At 45.2% G+C, this 12,919-nt stretch overlaps 2 long non-coding RNA genes across 5 annotated transcripts; both read right to left on the bottom strand.

Moving 5' to 3' along the window:
* Positions 1–8,815: 8,815 nt before the first annotated feature.
* On the bottom strand, positions 8,816–9,730 carry LOC123066799 (uncharacterized). The gene is made up of 3 exons (XR_006431450.1): positions 9,629–9,730; positions 9,495–9,555; positions 8,816–9,061 (listed from the first exon to the last, which is right to left on the bottom strand). It is a non-coding gene; the product is annotated as an uncharacterized lncRNA (long non-coding RNA).
* Positions 9,731–9,811: 81 nt separating this feature from the next.
* On the bottom strand, positions 9,812–12,424 carry LOC123066798 (uncharacterized). 4 transcript variants are annotated; one of them, XR_006431448.1, is made up of 7 exons: positions 12,124–12,424; positions 11,651–11,975; positions 11,494–11,566; positions 11,283–11,410; positions 11,003–11,212; positions 10,228–10,405; positions 9,812–10,153 (listed from the first exon to the last, which is right to left on the bottom strand). It is a non-coding gene; the product is annotated as an uncharacterized lncRNA (long non-coding RNA). The 4 variants fall into 4 exon arrangements; XR_006431449.1 differs by having other exon boundaries at positions 11,114–11,212; XR_006431446.1 differs by having other exon boundaries at positions 10,228–11,212.
* Positions 12,425–12,919: the final 495 nt, after the last annotated feature.

Below are 12,919 nucleotides of genomic sequence, written 5' to 3'. Positions count from 1 at the left end.
TAGTGAAGTTACCAACATGGGGTTGCTTTCTCTTCATTGACATTGTTGATTACCGCGGGATTCTAGGCATCATGCTCTTGACCTTCAATTATTGCCGTATCAATAGGCACATTGACTTGGGTACCTCCCACAACATCTTCAATGACACGAACGGCTGCATCAGAAAAAGAGTGAACACATCGTCAACATAAATCATCACTACATACAAGAAAAAAAGGTGATGGAGACAGAAAGAACCTATAGCTTCACTTTCATCATGCCCTACATTGGCAACGACTTCATATTGACCTTCGACAGCCGCAACCACGCTGGAGATATCTTCAACAACAATAGTAATAGTGGCCGCTATAGCGAGCTGAACTACAGGGTCAATCGAGACACCGGCGCAGATATCGCCGCAACAGCATCAGATGCGCCCAAGCTAGTTGCTGCTCCTTCATCAGAAGCTAACGAACTACCCGTCGCATCAAGAACTTCGACCGCAGACGGAGACGTCGTCGTGGGCGATTTATCAAGATGGATAACTTCTGTTGATTGCGATGATGTTGTCTACGATAATGCTTCCCTTAGTCGTGGAGAAGATCTGCTATTGGCGAATTGCACCTTTTTCATAGCGGTATTATCTTTTGAACGACTCAAATATGGGTAAACAAGAGTAGTAGTGAGATTACACATGTTGTTAAACTTAAGTTACCACATGTTACCAACACAAAAAGTTGTCACATACTTCAGGCATCAATAACTTCCAGGAAAAAAATTACTAAGTTATCAAGGAGTAGCAATATAAAGTTATCAATTGATATGAACAAAAAAACCAGCATTTTGTTTTGTATAACTATAAACAGAAAATAACTTGGCGCAATGAATAAGAATGTACCAGGGAAATGCAAACAAGAAAGGTTTGTAAATACCTTTTTCCTGATACACTTGGCGAAGCCTTAGCAGCAGCAACTTGTTACATAGGTGCACTGCATGAAAAAAAACAAATGTTACAAGCATAAACAGTTACCAAAGCTTGGTAAGTGTAAATTATCAGGGAGGCCTAACTGAGTTATCAATGTTCATCAAATAAGTTATCAGACAAAAAGAACAAAATTACCAGTGTGTTGGTAGGTGTAAACCTAACTAATAGTTTCAGTGCACATGAAAATAGTACGCAAAACAACAAAGAACTACCGAACATAAACAAAGTAAGAGGCGTAGAAAAGAATGGGGATACATTTTTACTCGCTGAATCCTTAGCAGCAGCAGCTTGTTTGCCAGGTGCCCTGCAAGGGAAAACAAGGTTAATCAGAACAAAAAAGAGAGAGAGAAGGTGCTAAAAAATATGGGAAAGCTACTTATCAGGATGAAACTACCCAAACTACCATACACAAACAACATGATTTACCATGTTGTATCAGGCACAACATTAATAAAAAAACCATGGAAAAATAACGAATTCACCTGCGTGGAGCCTCCTTCCGCATGGTGGATAGTGGGACGGCGGCACCAGTTCCCTTTTCAGGCACATCTATACCAAGCTCTTGGACCACAATTTTCTTCACAGCTAAATGAGTTTCAGCTGCTGACGATGCATTTGGTGAAGATGGCCTTTGCGATGGGCTGAGGGAACAACTGGTGAAGTTGGACGGAGCGGCACATTTGGTGAAGCTGGACTAGGGGGTGATGGTAGCCTCAGTTTCTTGCGCCTCTGGTAAGCCAAACTTTTCAGAAGTTGAGAACCACACCGCTTGATAGAAGATTCAGTGGCCACCTCAGCTTGCGTGTCTGTCAGATCTCGCTGGCTAAGCCCTCCATCATCTGATCCGGCTGATGCTGCATGAGAGGTGCCAGTGAGCAAGATCTGAGACCTATTAAGGTTCTCATCGCTAGTGCGGACAGGCGTGCCTTCAACATTTGCTGCTCTGCTCTCATGAGCTTCGACAGTTGCATCATCCGGATGTGTGGTGTCATCATCAGCTGGCCCGTTGCCCGTAGCTACATTCACGGTACCACTGCCTGAAGCAACGAAAGGATCCTTATTGCAACGACGAACAACTCGACAATCCATATCATCACCATAATCATCATCATCATCAGAGTCAGCATCAGAATCGGCGTCATTGCCTCCGTGGTACTCGTCATCACTATCAGAATCATCAGCAATGTTCCTTCCAGGGCTTTCTGTCCGCATGCCTTGCGATGAGCGCGTGATCCTTGCTGTCGTACGAGAAGCAGAAGAAAGAACATTCAATCCAGCGTCTAGCCGACGGAAGGCATCTGAATGGCCCTCATCATCCAAAGCGGTGAATGATTGCACAAGATCGCCTAGTATGCTAGCCATGGCGGACGTGAATCGAGCAACTATCTGAGTAGATTTGACAAATTTCTGCTCAATAGAAAAATGCAATAAATAAAATAAAATAAGATTATTCAAATGCTAAGTGGATGAAAAAATTCAGATGGTGAGACAAAAGAATTACAGTAAAACACACACATGTAAAACCACACAGTACGTAGAGTGTCATAAGTTATCACCAAAATGCAACAAAAGTTATCGGGAGTTTACAAAAAGCACACACATGAACAATACCAAAACAAATGTATGGTGTCGTTGCAATAAACACATGAATGTATTCATGATTTAACAAACATTTAGTCACTGTGAAAATGAAGAACAATATATGAGAAAGCTAAAATAGCACAAATAAATATCAACAAAAACTTAAGTTATCAAAAGCTTTACAAAAAGAATCATCACAGGAATGTAACCAAGTTATCAAGATGTGTGAGAACATATGCTTCCATGAAAAAAATAAAAAAAGCATGATGGCATGAGTTTCACATCACAAAGTTATCAAGGCGTTATAATAAGAATTATCACAAGGTTGCAACAAAATTATTATCCTTTATAGAGCATATGCCACATTGGAAACAAAGAACAATATCTAATGGCATTAGTAAAGAGTGTAAAGTTGACATCAAAATAGAGCTACCACATTGAGTGCAACAAAAAAGTTATCAGCCTATGAAAAAAACATAGAAAAGCATGAAAACAAAAACGAGGTTACATGCACACCTCCTGACTGCAGCTTGGGGCAGCATGAACACGCATAAACTTATCCAGACCTTCCATACCAACAAACAGTTAGAAATTCATGCCAAACTCAGGCTTCAACGGGAAAAAAATGTAGTGATAAGTCAGATAAGTAACAACAAAAAACAATGAAAAGAAAATGCAGTTGCAAGCAGTGTGTGAACTGAAAACATAGATATAGATTACCGGTACTTTTTCGAAAAAGCTTTGTCAGCCTGAACATCCTTGTTGAGGACAAGAGTTATCACCTTCTTCGTGCTGACATTGATAGGAAAAGGACCATCAGGCAATACGATGCCGAGTCCAGAAAGATCAATCACATGAATGTACAATAGCTGATAAGAAAAATATAAGCGTCATGGTAAACACGAACAAAATGAGAGACAAATGACAAAAGGATGACAAATGACAAAAAAGAAGGTAAGAGGAAAGCACCATCACTTACATTGTAGAAGAGAAGGCAACCCCTGGTAGGCTTGTGTTTCAGCAGCGCCTTGTGTAATTCGTCAGCAATGAATTTGGACCAATTGAGATTTTTAATACCATTCATGTCACGCTGCAAGTTGAAAACAAAGAAACTGAAGTTCACTGAATGGAACACAAAAACTATGAAAGTTACCACACTGACATACAGTAAAGTTATCAGGCACACAAGAAAGAAAATGAGAGAATTACATAACCACTTACCAGCACAACATACCATCTAGGGCTGACTTTGTTGGAAGTGGTCGGGGCGATGACTGTATTCCCCGCAAGCAAAAGCCACATACGCTTGAAAGTATCATCATCATTTAGAGAACCCTTTATGAGATCAACAAGATCAGTCATTTTAGGTCCATATCCAAGTTCGTCAAACAACTCAAGCCCTAACTCAATATCAGCTTCAGTAGGGAGGTTGTAAGGGACATCCTCCCCTCCATGCGGCACACCCATAACACGATGCACATATTCCTCATTAACCGGAAGCCTACCCCGCCCTGGTACGACCACCTAACGGGAATCGGGATTGTACAGGTCAGCAAGCCACACACTGAGATTGTTGAAAAGATGGTCACACTGGATATTCCGAAGGCTTGTGAAGTCCATCTCATCAATGGCAACCTTCCTGTCATCATTCATGTTTTTGCATGCTAAAAGAAGCGAACTGGTGAGGCTATGTTCCGCGGAGGAGGGCGTTTCACCTTTTTTCGAAGGAACCTCATCAATTGCATCAACATCTCATTTGCGCTTCCTCAACATTCTGTCCCTGTCACGTAGGAACGGAAAGAAAGCGAATGAAACCAATTAGACGACTTATGAAAAACTGATATCATAATTAATAGCAACATTTATAAACTGGTGTTTGACAAAGCAATAATACAGCTAATAAACATATCATTGTGGTTCATGGTGACACAAAAAAGATTATCATGACCATGATAAATAAATCAAGCAAGATGCACTTGGTTTATAGAAAAAATAAAATGGTTAAAAAACAAAGACAGTGCGACACCTGCTAAACTATAGCAAAACAAATGACACAGGTATATTAAAGCATGTGCAACTGATAACTAAGGCACAATTATATTGATAAGTGAGAAAAGCGGCATCAATTTGATGATGTACAACCAATTTACCCCTGATAAATTTAGCATTGACACATGGTCATTAATAATCACAAAAATGATGCCGGTAAGCACACAAAAACTACCAAACCATTGAATAAAAAATAAGCATTGTGCTGCCTGTGGTTAGACTAGAAAAAATACTGGTAAGTACGGTAACATGATAATGGTAACTGCTTGCACATCATCATTGGGGATATCAGAAAGAAAAGCACAAAGCATAAAAATCACGGGGCTGCAGTCCAAAAACAACCTAATGTGAATGTAGCTATTTGAAAAACAATTGGTAATCAGAGCGCGATTGCACCGCTCAAATTACCAACCAACTGGAAATTTAGGCACAGAAACAACACCAGTCATAAAAATAGCAGTGTTTCAGCATCTGGTAATTTGTGTGCGATATCATTGGTAAGTGTAATACCATCACCATGATAATTAAAACACAACAAACAACACCGATAATAGCAGTGTTTCAGCATCTGGTAATTTAAATGCAATGTCATTGGCAAGTTCAATACCATCATCATGATAGTTAAACGGAACAAACAACACCGATAATTCAAGCATTGTAAACATGGTAATTAGAGCATCACAAGCCTAATCGATAGACAGAATGCATCAAACAACTCCGACATAACAACATTGGGAGTGAACTTAGGGCTACTGTTCAATTCCACAGCCATTAATGTACACCCTAAAGTCCATAAACACCGAACGCTATTGCATGTCCTAAAAATCCACATCCACAACACTAACATTCGACGAGAAAAACCCGCCTGAGCTGACCCGGCACAGACGGCGGAGCCCCCCGCGACGACGAGCATGGAGGCGGAGATGGCCGCACGCGGCGGAGGGCGTGTTACTGGCGATATCGGGCTGGACGGAGTTGTGGATCCTCTTAGGAGTTGGCGCCGTGGCCAGTCACTCCGGCTCGCCGGCCAAACGAGTCATGGGCGCGTGGCCTCTTCCGGCGAGAACTCTCCCGCGCGTCCTTCAACTTCAAGGAACACACCGAGGTTCCTTGCGCCTGCAGGGTTGGAGCCGCGTCCACGGTGGTTTGCATCAAAGATAGATCTTGATGGACGCGTCGCGTCGCGCGGCATCGAGTACTTGCACTCGTACGCCGTGCCGCCCATCATCCACCGCGACATCAAGTCGTCCAACATTGTGGTGGACGGCGAGGTACATGGTGGGGTACATGGGTTCCTCTGCCGCCTCAACGTCTCCGAGATAAAGCGCAGTGAGTGTCATGGCCGGCCTTTCCAAGAGCTCCAAAGCCGAGACCCAATGGAGGTAACAGAATCACACTCGCCACTAGCTTGATTACCAAATCGAACATTGATGGCAGCTTGCAACAAGCAGTGCTGATTGCTATTGCCAATTGTGTACAGTACAGGTACTTGGTCTTGGGTCAGGCCATCTCTGCTTAATGGAGGACGTCCTGGTGCTTCTCCAGACCGGCCGTCGCCTCGCCACGGCCGCGAGGGCGTGTGCTGGTCGGAGGACAGCTTCTCCCCGTCCAACTCGACGGCCAATGTCCCTGCTGCCTGCCAGTAGAAGGGCGCCGCGCCGTCCAAGTTGTGCCCGCGAGCAAGGCGGACTCGGTGTCACAGCTCCTCGCGCACGTGAAGCTCCTGCCCCGTCGCCGCGCCGCGGTGGGTGCACTCGACGCCGGCCTCCCCGGCCGCTGAGATTTCAGCCAGGTGCTCGACGCTGACGGGGAAGCGCGCCATATTCAAGGGCGGGAGCCCCGTGAGCGTGGTGGATTACGCGCAGGCGCAGCCCACGTCGCCGAGGTGGCCGCGTACTGGCCGGCTTATCTTCTTCGACTCGCACCACTCGTTCTACGACGGCTCGCGCCCCGCGCACTAAAACACAAGCTGTGGCTGCTCGTCTCCGTCCTCGTCGACCGTGCGGGAGGTGATGAAGGTCTCGTTTTCCAGCCCTTCCTGACGGTCCACGCCATGGTCGAGGAGGAAACCTGCAGCCGCCGGCCAAGAGCAGCAGCCCGAGGGACGCCGACCTCGACCCTGCAGCTCTGGCGCACGGCGCACGGCGCGTCGTCGCTGCCGTTCCCGTGCGTCGTTTGCGCAAAGGATTCGTTTATGTGTGGAGATTTTGCAGAAAGCCGCTTGAGTTCCCAGCGTATTCAGCCAGGTAAGACGACGTGGCAGTCAGGCGCCCACGTGGCCCGAGTTGACCGCTGCCAAATCAGCAAATACAGGCCGTATGTGAACCCCTAAAGCAAGTTTAAGGATGGTAATTCGGGTATTTTGAACCACAGGGACTAAAGTGATCATCAACGCAAGTTATAGGACCTATAGTCATTGTGCGTTGTTGTTGATGCATGAGAGATGTTGTTGAAGCAGATAAATTTCTGCAGCACCGAATATGTTTCTGCAACGCCGCGGAGATGTAGATGAAGGAGAGCAGAAAAGGTAGGAGACAGAGATGTTGCATGCGACGGTGCATGGTCCTCGCCAGAAATCAGCCGGTGAAGACAGAGATGTTGCACTCGGCGATGCGGCTGATCTCTTTCCAGAAATCAGCCGGCGGAAGCCAAGCGTTTTTCCATATTATTTGGCGCAAAAATGCTAAATATTTTGGCTCAATTATTCGCCAACGATCGGCCAGGGCGCGGGCGCCAATATTTTGGCTCGCCAACGTTGGCGTGGGCAATATCCAAACAGCCTAATGGCGCGTGGACCAAACGTTTTTCATTTGGTAAACGCTTGCGTTCGGCGCGCCGGCCGAACGCTTCAGCCGGTCTCGTCCACGCACGCAGCGCTACACCAAATCAAACCATGAGGGCCCACCACGTTATCTTTTCCCCATCCCCGTGTCCTTCTTCTTCCTTCCTGGTTGTTTTTTCTTTCTTTTTCCCACCTCCGTGGCTGCCATGGAAGTCCAAACCTGCGATCTCCTCCAGTGAGCCACCCCTCTTCTTCTCTAGCGAGCACCCCCGAAGCCGATCCCCCCCCCCTTCCCGCTCCACGAGCTAGTGTCCTCCCCTCGATTTCCCCCCTCTCAACCGTGTCTCCTACTGCTCTGTGGCGACCGGGGGCAGCAACAGTAGATGTTGGAACTGCCAAGGAGAATTGCTACTAACACGACGGCGACATTTGCAACCGGCCATTGAGCTTTGCTGGACCAACTGCTTGGCGCGCTGAAAACGGCAATCATAGGAGGTACAACCGATGATTGATTTTGCTACAACCAGTGATCAATTTTGCTACAATGGCGACGGGGTGGGGGCACTGACGAGCTATTTTTGCTGGAACCGGCTGCCATAGAAGCTGGAACCGGCAGTATTTTTTGTTGCAACCGGAATGGATGTGATCCTGCGACGACTACTGATTTTGCTACAACCAGCGCTGCGAAGCTTCCACCTGCGTTGACAAAAGCTTCTTCTGGCGAAGTAAAAAGCTGGAACCGGTGAATCAAGATGCTACGACGAAGGAAATTTGCTAGAACCGGCGATATAAAAAGCTGGAACCGGCGTTGAGAAAAGCTGCAAGGGCGTGTAATGGCGACAGTGACCGGCCATGCACGAACGATGTGCATCGAGCTGCAACTTGCGGCCTGCGGTGTTGCCTGCGCAGGCGGCCATGCCAACGAACCAGTTTTGCGGCAAGGGCGGCCGGCCATGCTGGCGAACCAGTTGGTGGCAAGGGCGGCTGATGGGTGAGCTGCATTCACCAATCTCAGAAGCATGGGGCGGGCGGGGACGAGCAGGAGCGGCGAGACAGTGGGCAAGGGTGGCTTGGGGTCGCCAGCGAGTGTGGGTGGCAAAGGGGATGAACGCGGCGGCCGGCGAGCATTGGTTTTTTTTTTGTTTCCAGATCGCGTCAGAAGGTAGGAAGTAGGAGGCAAGGAGCTGTATATCTGACGGCTGTAGGAAGTAGACAGACAAGGAGCTGTATCTGACGCTGTAACAGGGCAAATCGTACGACAGCGACCGGCCTAAATTTGGGCCGGTGCACCGGTACCCTTTCCATTTGCTCTTCAATCGGTGAAGATATTTAGCCCAGGTACTCAAGAATAAGTAATCTTGGAAGGACCCGGTTTCATCAGTCTTAAAGGAATCAGCCATCCAACCACTGAGATTGCTACTCCAAATGTTTACAAGATCTAACAAACTCAGAATAGCTTCAACGCGATCTCAATTTCATGGAACATTGGATCAGACATTCAATATCCATGGAAAAAACAGCAACAACAACCGAATTCTCTCTGACTGATACAGTAACGACAACAAAATTTACAAAGGTCATTTGCGCTCCTTGTCTGTCTACTTGTCAGCCATCTTTGCATCCCAAAAGGCACCTCGCCTAGACTCATCAGGAGGAGCAACCTGTCTATACTCCTTGCAAAACGCCTACAGAAAAACAGAGGAAGCTAGGATCAGTACTATGTCAAAGCAGATATCACTTGGAACCTGGAAATAAGATAGACATGCACCTCCAACATAAAAAAAAAGAGATTAGCAGCTACTACATATTTAGTACTCCCTCCGAAAATACTTGTCATCAAAATGGATAAAAAGAGATGTATCTAAAACTAAAATACGTCTAGATGCATCCCCTTTTATCCATTTTGATGACAAGTATTTCCGGACGGAGGGAGTACCGCACAAGAAAAAGAAAACCATAAAAATTATGACAAGTGTACTCTGTACAGCACATTATGTCTAAAACAGAATGCGAGCGAGATAAAAAACGTGTTAACATTCAGCCTTGCAGAAAATTGTACCTAAGTATTGAAATTACTGCCGCAAGAAGCTTATAACAAAAAGCATACACATAGCTGACCTTTGCTTTCACGCCACGAGGGCGAAAACATTCTTCCTTTCCTTCTTCTAGAAGGCTTCTCCTGCACATCAGACCAACATCAACAATACAAACTTTTAAGCACTACTTGTTAAACAACAGACAACAAACCTTACCTGCTAGCAACCTGCGTAGGGTAAGACACAAATCTAGCTGCTCCTTCTGGACAGCCACATCCACCGACATTGGCTTGTCGTTATCATCTGTAATCGCTTCCTGGAAGAAGAAGAATTAGATGAACATGTGTTGTTAATCAATTTGTTTCAATCAATTAACGTACTCAGGTTTTAATGCTCGCCTCTATTTTGTCTTGGTGAGTGTAAGCTCCGCTCATACACTGTACATTGTGAACTGGATCGTTTCCATTGTAATGACATTGTTTCAGAACTTCTGGACCTGGTTTAACTCCATTGTGTTGCTCTCTTATCGCAACTTCTTCACAATAGTCGTTCATGGCCTTTACGAGTCCAAAATGCTTACTGTCCCATGGTAGTGTCCACGCATGGTTCTCCACCCTTGTCACAAAATCATCATCGTTCAGCGCTTTAGGGATCTCATGAATATAAAACATTGTCCGCCTTCGGGTGTCCCAGAAGAACATATCATCTAGGGTATCCTTTTTTATACTCGGAAGACAGTTACTATATACAAAAGAAAAACGGATCAGTGAAAAGAAAAATACATCAGAATCCCAAGGATGCGATTTAGGACATACGTGTTTGTTAATGCCATCAATTTTGATGCCAGATGGTCAATTATGGAGCACGAGGCAGTATTATCCCTGAACTTTGCTGCAGTTGAAATAGTATGAAGAATATGACCAAGCGCAACCCAGTCAATTTTGATGCCAGATGGTCAATGAAGGATCTCTGGCAATTGCCGCACCATATCAACTGTGATGAGACACAACAACAAAAAACTATCTTTGGGTTTGTGTAAGTGTAAATTAAACAATTGAATAACCTGAGTTTGGAATATCCTTGTGTTATTACAGTTCATCAGTTTTTCCTCAATAGCATCTTTAAATTTTTTTCTCAATAGTATATGAAGGGTTTGGATGCTTGAGGCAGTATTGCAGATTACATAAATTCAGTTGCCCTTTTCAAAGAAGTGCAGTCTACAAGTCTATCTGAAGAGGAGATATGGACAGTTATGGGATAAAGCAAACTAGGCACAGCCATGATAATAGAGAAACTATACTTTACTAATTCACTGACAGAAAATACATAACAGTTCAATCACAGTGGATGCATCATTTAAAACATTGTTGGTATTACAAAATTATTCTTTAAAAGATATCCCCTTGTTCATCGAAAATATATGAACAAGATGCGGCCAGATTACTCTGATCAGAGTACATAGCATCTGAAGTTCTGAACATGTGTATCTACATGGACATCGCAGTACATTTTAGTGCATATGAAATCAACAGAATTTACTTATGGAGGAAAAGGCTCTAAAAATTTACTAGTGCCTTGTAATTTGTATACCATTTATGAAAAGAATCATAGTAGTTTTTTTTACCACATAATTTGCATTTGAGATGAAACCATCCATCTTGAATATTTCATCTACAGCATCTCATCTGAAACATGTATTACCACCAGATCGCGAACAACCGAAGCCCCATAGACATTCCTAATAGCATCTAGCCTTGAAGACATGCTCCCACTGTGAACATCTGCTCTATTGATTCCATGCTGTGACAGAGGAGGAGGCAAATATCACCTTCTTAAAACTCACGAATTCACAAAAGACTGCTATATTTACCTTTCTGCAAGAGAAGTTCACATTGATGTGATGGACCGTAAACTGACTGATGAAGTCCACTATCTTTGGATAGTCATCACTGGAGTTCTGCAGTGTTTTCCTACCATATTGTAAAATAAATTTTCAACCTGCATATTAAGATTTTTTTTCTTGTAAAAATCGCAATGCATAGCCAATAGAGCAATAGTACTATGCAAAGTTGCAAACTCACCATGACTTGAGTTCCTTTAACCGCAGAACAGGGCTTCGGGTCATTCTCCATTACTCCATCCCTATAAGAAACTCTGACAAGAAAACATGATAAAAACAATCATTAACAAACTACTCTAGAGTCAAGCAGAAAGATTTGAAGTTGCTCATGGACTGACCTGTAGCCATGCAATTGGCCTTCTGTTATTGTTGTCACGGTAACATGGCCAACATAAGTCAAACTGGCCAAAGCCTCCCTTCTGAACCCCATGGACTTTATTGTTTGTAGGTCCTCATATGCAGACAACTACATGATGCCTAAAGGCAATCAGCACTAACAATCTCAAATGGCCTGTTAATATAGGTGTGCCCTCATTTGCCCATGGCATAGCAGCCCCTATGCAGTATTTTACTGCCTGAGTCGGAACAATCAGACAGATCCAGTGTAGAAAATCACCAAGACCAAAATTCCCAATCATTCGCCTCCACATGACCCTGTACGCACTAAGGATTAACAGCTCGCAATCAATAGCAATCACGATTAACACCAAGGGCGTGGACATATGAAGGATTTTGGCGCACCAAGGGTTGTGGGGATGGGGAATTGGTTTCGGGTTTAGGGTTTATTTAGGAAGCGAGCGGGCGAGCGTACCCGGATGCCGTGGCCGTCGTCGGAGACCTGGATGAGCTTGAGGCCGCCATCCTTCGGTGACGGAGACGGTGGAGGCGCCGGCATCGATGCTTTTCTCGACGAGCTCCTTCACCGCCGACGGCGGCCGCTGGATCACCTCCCCCGCGGCGATGCGGTTCACCACCGATGCGGGGCGGGGCCCCGCCCCCGTCCCCGCCGCGCGGCGACGGGTCGTCGACCTCCATGCCCGCCGCGCCGCGCCGCGTGTGGGGACCAGGCCGAGGAGGTGGGGAATGGGGATTGCGGAGGGAGACGCCACCGATTTTGTTATTCGCGCGCGCGACACTGATTATTGCTCGGTTTATTTTCAATTCTTTTTGCATCATAATAATCTCGATTCGTTAAACGGAGCCAAGCAATAATATGTTTGATGGATGTCTAGGGCACATCTAGATGTGTTATGGTTATTGCACATGTAAGTGAGACAATTTTTTTTTTGCAGAAAATAGTGTGTATTTATTCCTCTGAAATAGTGTTACAGTCCGCTAATACAAAATTCTGAACACCGTCTGAAACTCGGTGCAACCAACAAGCGGTGCTACCTCCAGATCTCCCTATATCAGCTAGACTAAGAGCAACTCTATTTTGATTACGAGCGATTTTCAACGAAATAAACCCACACAGCTCCAAGAGCTTCTTGATCTCTATCATCAAGTGTCCATAAGCAGAACGGTCGAGTGAATCATCAGTTAGGGCAGCAACCACAATCGGATTCTCAGAATGGATCACGGTTGGTAAATCAGAACGCTCTAAACTC

The sequence above is a fragment of the Triticum aestivum genome, chromosome 3B, assembly GCF_018294505.1.
Source record: "Triticum aestivum cultivar Chinese Spring chromosome 3B, IWGSC CS RefSeq v2.1, whole genome shotgun sequence".
NCBI lineage: Eukaryota > Viridiplantae > Streptophyta > Magnoliopsida > Poales > Poaceae > Triticum > Triticum aestivum.
Note: the sequence above shows the minus strand (reverse complement) of the source record. Positions and strands in the feature narration are given on the sequence as shown.